This window comes from Cibotium barometz, chromosome 26, assembly GCF_041138505.1.
Source record: "Cibotium barometz isolate CiBa-2024 chromosome 26, ASM4113850v1, whole genome shotgun sequence".
Lineage (NCBI taxonomy): Eukaryota > Viridiplantae > Streptophyta > Polypodiopsida > Cyatheales > Cibotiaceae > Cibotium > Cibotium barometz.
The window spans coordinates 49,310,049-49,316,637 of NC_141071.1; positions in this window are offsets into that span (position 1 = coordinate 49,310,049).

Consider the following 6,589-nt stretch of genomic DNA (forward strand, 5'->3'; position numbering starts at 1 on the left):
AGCATTTTCTGCGAGCATTTCATGCCTCCCTTGCATTTATCCTTCCTGGAATTTACTATCAGTGTTACACAGGCATCAAATGTTACATTCACAGTGAACTAGCATTGCTCAAGCATCTTCCACACATCACATTTATCCACTGGCATCATTTGTCCCTTAGCATCAAAATTCACTGGCATTTAATGCTTATGTATTTTTGAAGAAGATGAGCAACGACCATGCATCCAATTGACGCGGTTGCACAGCTATCCTCGAGCTCTTTCGAGGCACGTAGAGGCTTGAGCCGGGCCTTGTCCTCGCAATAAAAAACTCGAGAAATTTTGGATTTTGAAAGATTTGACCAATGGCAAGTGAAAGATGTGGAAAATATCCCAAAAATGGTCAAAACCTTGTCAACTTTCTGCTCATTCGCTGCACAGAGGGAGAACCAAGCTTAAGACCAAGACACTGCAGAAAATTCGCCCCTCCTAAAAACGTCTCCAATGCTGCTCTGCTGCGTGCTTATGTAGGGGGAGTGTGAGGTGGTAGGATGGGCCCCTAGGGTTCCTTGAGGTTTCCCCAAGAGGGCTTGGCCTTTGGTGAAGAGGATTAGGAGCTATGAGCACTCCAAGGGCTGCCTGTCTTACGGGCAGCGACTTGAAACCTTTGTGAAAATGCCAGTAGGAAATGAACATCACTTGTACTCACCTTGATCCTTGCATAGTGATGCCTTGCAATGCCTAGAGGTCGATCCCTAAGCTCTCCAAGCTTTGATACCAACTTGGAATGCACACAGGAAGCAATGTGGTAGATAGGAGACACCTGTATGGTAGCCCTAAGGCCTAATGTTTTTCTCTTTTTCTTTTGATTTTTATGGGTTTGCTTACATAGCTGGTGACTTGTACCTAGTCCCGCTATTTACAGTTTGTGACTAACACTATATTTACAATAGTGGAGCTTAATTTTAGTTTGATCTCCAACAATAAACATAGTTATTAGCAAGCTAAGTTTCTGAATTTCTGTACTTGAAATGGTTAAACTTGCACACTTCTTGCATTAATTATTCATCAACATGCTCTCTGCAAAACATTGATGCTTAGATGTGTAATAGAGCAACATGCTATATATTTCTTGATGCAAATGTATCAAAATGCTATAATCAAAATGTGTGCTTATAAATAGTATTTTTTTAACATTGTTCTTGCTATCTTTACTTGTTATACATCAAGATTCACACTAATTTGTGTACTAGTCCAATAGCTTTTTAATCTTTGTCTAACTTCTTTGCAAGAAAGTGACAAGATTGGAAAGATTTAATCAAGAATCCCTCCAATAGCTTTTTAATCTTTGTCTAACTTCTTTGCAAGAAAGTGACAAGATTGGAAAGATTTAATCAAGAATCCCTTATTGTTGTTGTTTTGCATCAAGATTTGATTTTAGTACAATAAACTTTGCATAATTTTTAAACAGCAGCTCTATTCTGCATTGTATATCTAGAACAAAACAATACACTACACTATATATAATTATTAATTATGCACTAATCTAGAAACATATCTTCACTATTCTTCAACTCTGCACTTAAATCTTTAACTCTGCACTGTAACTATATTCTCCACACTTCTTGAAACTGCATCAAAATTTTGCACACTTTCTTGAAATGCATCAATTTTTTGCACAACCACCTTTTTCTAAGAATATTCCTTCAAGAACTCAAAGATTTGGCAATCTAGGATTTCAATCTTGAAGAAATAAAAGCTCTAAAGATTAATCTTTGAAAAATTATGCTCCCTAAGAAAAAGTTAATGCAAGAAATCACTCAATATTGGTTGCTAAAATTTTTATAAACCCTAATTTCAAAAATCAAGGAAATTTTAAGAGATCAAGATCAAGAAATCAAGTAGTAAAGTGGATCAGGGTTGTGTGTATAGTGATTAGTAAAAATTAAAATTATTAATATAAGTTTCATTGCTAAACTTCTCAAATCAAGAAATTAGCAAATTTGAAAACTATGTAAAAATCAATTTTGAGAATGATTAACACTAATCATGATCTTAGAAAATGCATTTTAAAAACTAGATTAAGTCTAATTTAAAAATAATTAGTCTTTTAATCACTTTCTAAAACAAGGATCTAAACCAAAAGCTCTAATACCAACTCGGGGGGTGTGCACTACTGAGAAACCCTATGTATCACCATGCATTCAAGTGGTATTTAAAAAATCCCTTTCTCTCATGAATAAAATGACCCCTTTTTCTTTATGGACTTATGGTTTTTTTTTTCAAAATCGATTAAAAAACTTGTGTGATCTTAAAATTTTAGATTAAAAAACCCCTTCATTTGAACTCACGTCGTATACTTACATATTTTTAGGTGAACCCCCTGAGAATATGAATAAAAGAAAGCAACATCTAGTTTAGTCTAGAGTAGCTAGGATTAGCTTGATTATCTTGGATTAGAAAGAAAGCTAGAGAATATGTCTAAGGTACATCCAAAAGATTTAAAGCTAAAATAGTCCTAGAGGACATGCCTTTTATAGTCCCAAAGCCCATGTTCCCTAATCCAACATGTAAATGACCCTAATCCCATGTGCCTCCTAGGCCCATCCCATATGCATGTGCATCCCATATGCATGTGCATCCTAAAAATACTTTGTTACAACCATTGTGGGACTCTTACCTTGCTTATGGCTTAGGATATCTTTGACCTCTAAGCACCACCAAGTGGTTGTTACTAGCTCCAAGCTCCCGAATCTTCTTCTTTTTATCGCCACCAAGAATTTGCTTCACCTCCCTCTACAAGGACTCACCTCTCTCACTCTTACTCACTCTCACACAATAAACAAGAGGCGTGCACTAAGATTCGTGCACTCTTCTCTCAACTCTCTCTCTCTCTCTCTCTCTCTCTCTCTCTCACTGACACACACACACACAAGACAAGAGCAAGTAGATAAGAAAGACTCAATTGGAACAAAGGGGGATTGTGTGTTTGTAGTATGAGAAATTCCCTTATATACAAGTGGCCCTTCTTCACACACGGGCACCCAAACTTAACTCTAATCTACTAAGCTTGATCGTTTGCTAGCATTTCTCATAATACATACAACACTTACGCTACTCCCATTTGTAAGAATATAAAACTTGCCCATTTTAGCATACAATGAAATAGACTACAACCATACCTTGCTTCTGGCTTACTCGATCGCTTTGACCTCCAAGCACCACCAGTTGTTTGCCACCACTAAGAAGTTGCTTCACCTCCCTGTAAGGACTCACCTCTCTCACTCTTCCTCTCACTCTCACACAATAAGCAAGAGGCACATGAACAAAAATTCATGCACTCAACTCTCTCTCTCTCACACACACATATAAGACGAGCAAGTTGAACTTATATGGTAATTCATTTTACTAATAAATCAATGTCTCCACTAAATTAATCGATCAAGAATACATATTTAAACATTTCAATTTAGTTCAAAGACAAGGTGATGGTCTCAAATTTCAAAACTGCATTAACAAAATAGTGCATTTGAACCCTTGCTTATATTTGGATCATCCTCAGGATCACAACTAATGAGAAACTTATGAAAATAATATTTTTTATTATATTAAATGATTAGATATTTCACTTAAAGCCTTATGAGATGTTTAAAAATGCATGAAGTAGTCTCTTATTCTATATTAATGAATATGGTTTAAAATTTGTAAACATTCATCTAAAAAAAGTGCGAACCAGCTATTTGGCTACTACAAACGCATACAATGGATGCCTGCATGGCGGTTGGGAAACTTTTAAGCCAAGATACAAAGTCTTCCATAGATCCCCCCCACATCCCAAATCGCATACGACTTCATCCAAACGTACTCCATCTACTACTATTGATAACCTCGCTAGCTCCAAGGATGGATCTAAATCATGGAGGGGGTATGCTAACCACACTAGTTAACATTATATCTTCAAGCGTGGTTATGCTTCTTCCTGTAACTCATTATTATGTAACCGCGCTATAAGCGCTTCATGTAAATAATGAATGGGATGAACAAGCTTACAACATGTGTAATGCCGACAATGAGAATAATCCTAGATTTACATAGAGCTAGGAAAATAGTTTTGGGCCCCCAATTGTTAAATGGATGACCGGCCATTGTAAAAAATGAGCTCGTATATATAAGTGACGTATGCAAGATGAAAAGGGGCAATCCCTATCACGTGAGAGTTTTCCTTCCTTCTCCTCCCTCTCTCTTGTGGCTACGGTGGTAAGCTTGTGTAGGGATATGCTTGCTTGATTGACTACTTGTGTGTGCTTGTAGGTGATAGCATCTTGTCTTGCTTCTTCTCTGTCTTCTCTTATCTTCTCCCTCTTATCATGCTTGCACGCATTGAGGCTTACAGGAGAGGATGAGCTCTCCATAGCTCCCTTGCTCTTAGCTCACTACTTAGCTTGTGGAATCTCCATTTGAGTGACACAAATGGAGGTGGAGTGAGCCCCTAGCAACCTCAAATCAAGGAGTTAACCCTCATTATGGTTGGCTATTGCTAGTTCTTGAATTGACCCTCCATGGTTCTCTTTCTTCTGCTTCTCTCCTTCTCTTGTGCAAGGTAGTATGTTTAACATGGTGAACACATGGACAAGAATAGTCCAATGATTCGTAGTAATAATAATCATACACAAGTGGAAGAGGCTAGTCTAGAGGCAAGGAGAGCCAAAGAGGCCGAGGTGGTTAGTAAAGAAATCAGAGTTCAAATAATAGCATAGAGTGCTACTATTGTGGCAAACCAAGGCATATGACAAAGGACTACTCTTAAAAGTATAATGATATTAAAAGTGTAAAGTTATAGCAAGGTAACTATTCATTATTTAGTAAACAAGGTGGTGATGACAAAAGTGAGCAGCTATTTGTGATGTGGCATATGCTCGGTTCCACAATAGGAGATGTGTTAGGATCACAAGATATATGGTATGTGGATTCATGCAACGTGTGAGATATACAAACACAAAGAGTATGTTTTGAGACTTGTGGCACATTGAAGCTGTACATCTAAAAATTATGTTCTAATGTGGTGGAAGGTTGATGCCCTTCTTCAACCAGAAACTTCAAAGCTAGAATTTCTACATCAATAGGCATGAGTGCTTCTGTCCCATAAACTAAATGAAATGGTGAGAATTGTGTACTAGATTTCACTGCAACTCTGTATGCCCATAATACATGATTCATCTCTACATCCCAATTTTTGACATGGCTTTCTGTCATTTTAGTCATCATCAGCTTAAATTCACCATTGAATTTTTCATTCAAACCATTTCATTGAGGGTGATAAGGAGTGGTATACTTGTGGTTGATGTTTAATCTTCTGCATAAGTGGCCAACTACCTCTCCTCGAAATTCAGGACCGTTATCTGACAATAACTCCAGAGGAATACCAAATCTGCAGCATATATGTTCATACACAAAATCAGCCACTTCCTTACTATCTACTCTCTTCACTGCCTTCACTTCTGCCCATTTTGATATGTAATCCACCACAGTAAGCATATAACACTTTCCTCTGGCCGTCCTGGGAAGTGGTCCAACTGCATCCACTCCCCACCTTTCAAAAATGTCATATACCAGCATGATATTTCCCGGCTCCATTTTTAAGATTTTCTTCCCCATTCTCTGGCACTCATGGTGGCAAGACCTGCACCAGTGTTGAACATCCTTCTGGATAGAAGGCCACACATAACCCTCCAATAATATCTTTTGCAAAGTGATCTTAAATGCATAATAACCTCCACAAGCTCCCTCATGATTTGAAGATAGAATATGATATATTTCTTCCCTCCAGGGAATTCTTCTCAATACTTGATCAGCTCCTTGCATATACAATTCATCCCCAATCATGACATAATGCTTACTCTTCCTAATAAAATGATACTTTTGGCCTTTTTTGAGCTCTTCAGGCTGAGAGTAAGTAATCCACCACCTTAGACAGGTATTCCCTCCCTTTGTATAATGGCTCTTCATTTTTTGCAATTACTGGGTCCTAATCAATTACCTCCTGGGCTAACTCATGTGCAATATGATTGTCCTCCCCCGCACATGTTGAATACTCCGTGTTGTAAATTGATGTAGTAGCCTTCTAACATCGACCAGATATCTTTTTAATCTCTGATTCTTTGCCCGCCAACTACCCAAGACCTACTTTACTACTAACAGGGAATCTCCTTTTACAATTAGTTTCGAAATTTTTTGTTTTAGAGCAGCCTGTAGCCCGTGCAACAATGCTGCGTATTCAGCCTCATTATTACTTTCGGCTTTCAGACATATTCCATCCTTTAGAATCAGCCCGCCTTCTGAATCCTAGATTATATAGCCCCAGTGGCCTGATGTATACTCCTTTTATATGAACCATCAAAGAACAAGACATGAGCTCCGGGAATGATAATTTTCTCCTCTTTTTCTATTCTTGAATCCACTTCCTTCACCAAGATCTAGCCTTCCTTATATGTTAGAAGATCTACCAGAGTTGCCTTGAAAGTATCTTCAATCAAAAATGAGAAATCATATTCTTGAAGCTTTACTAACCATCGCATCATACCTTTTGAGAGTGAAGTACCATTCACCAGCTG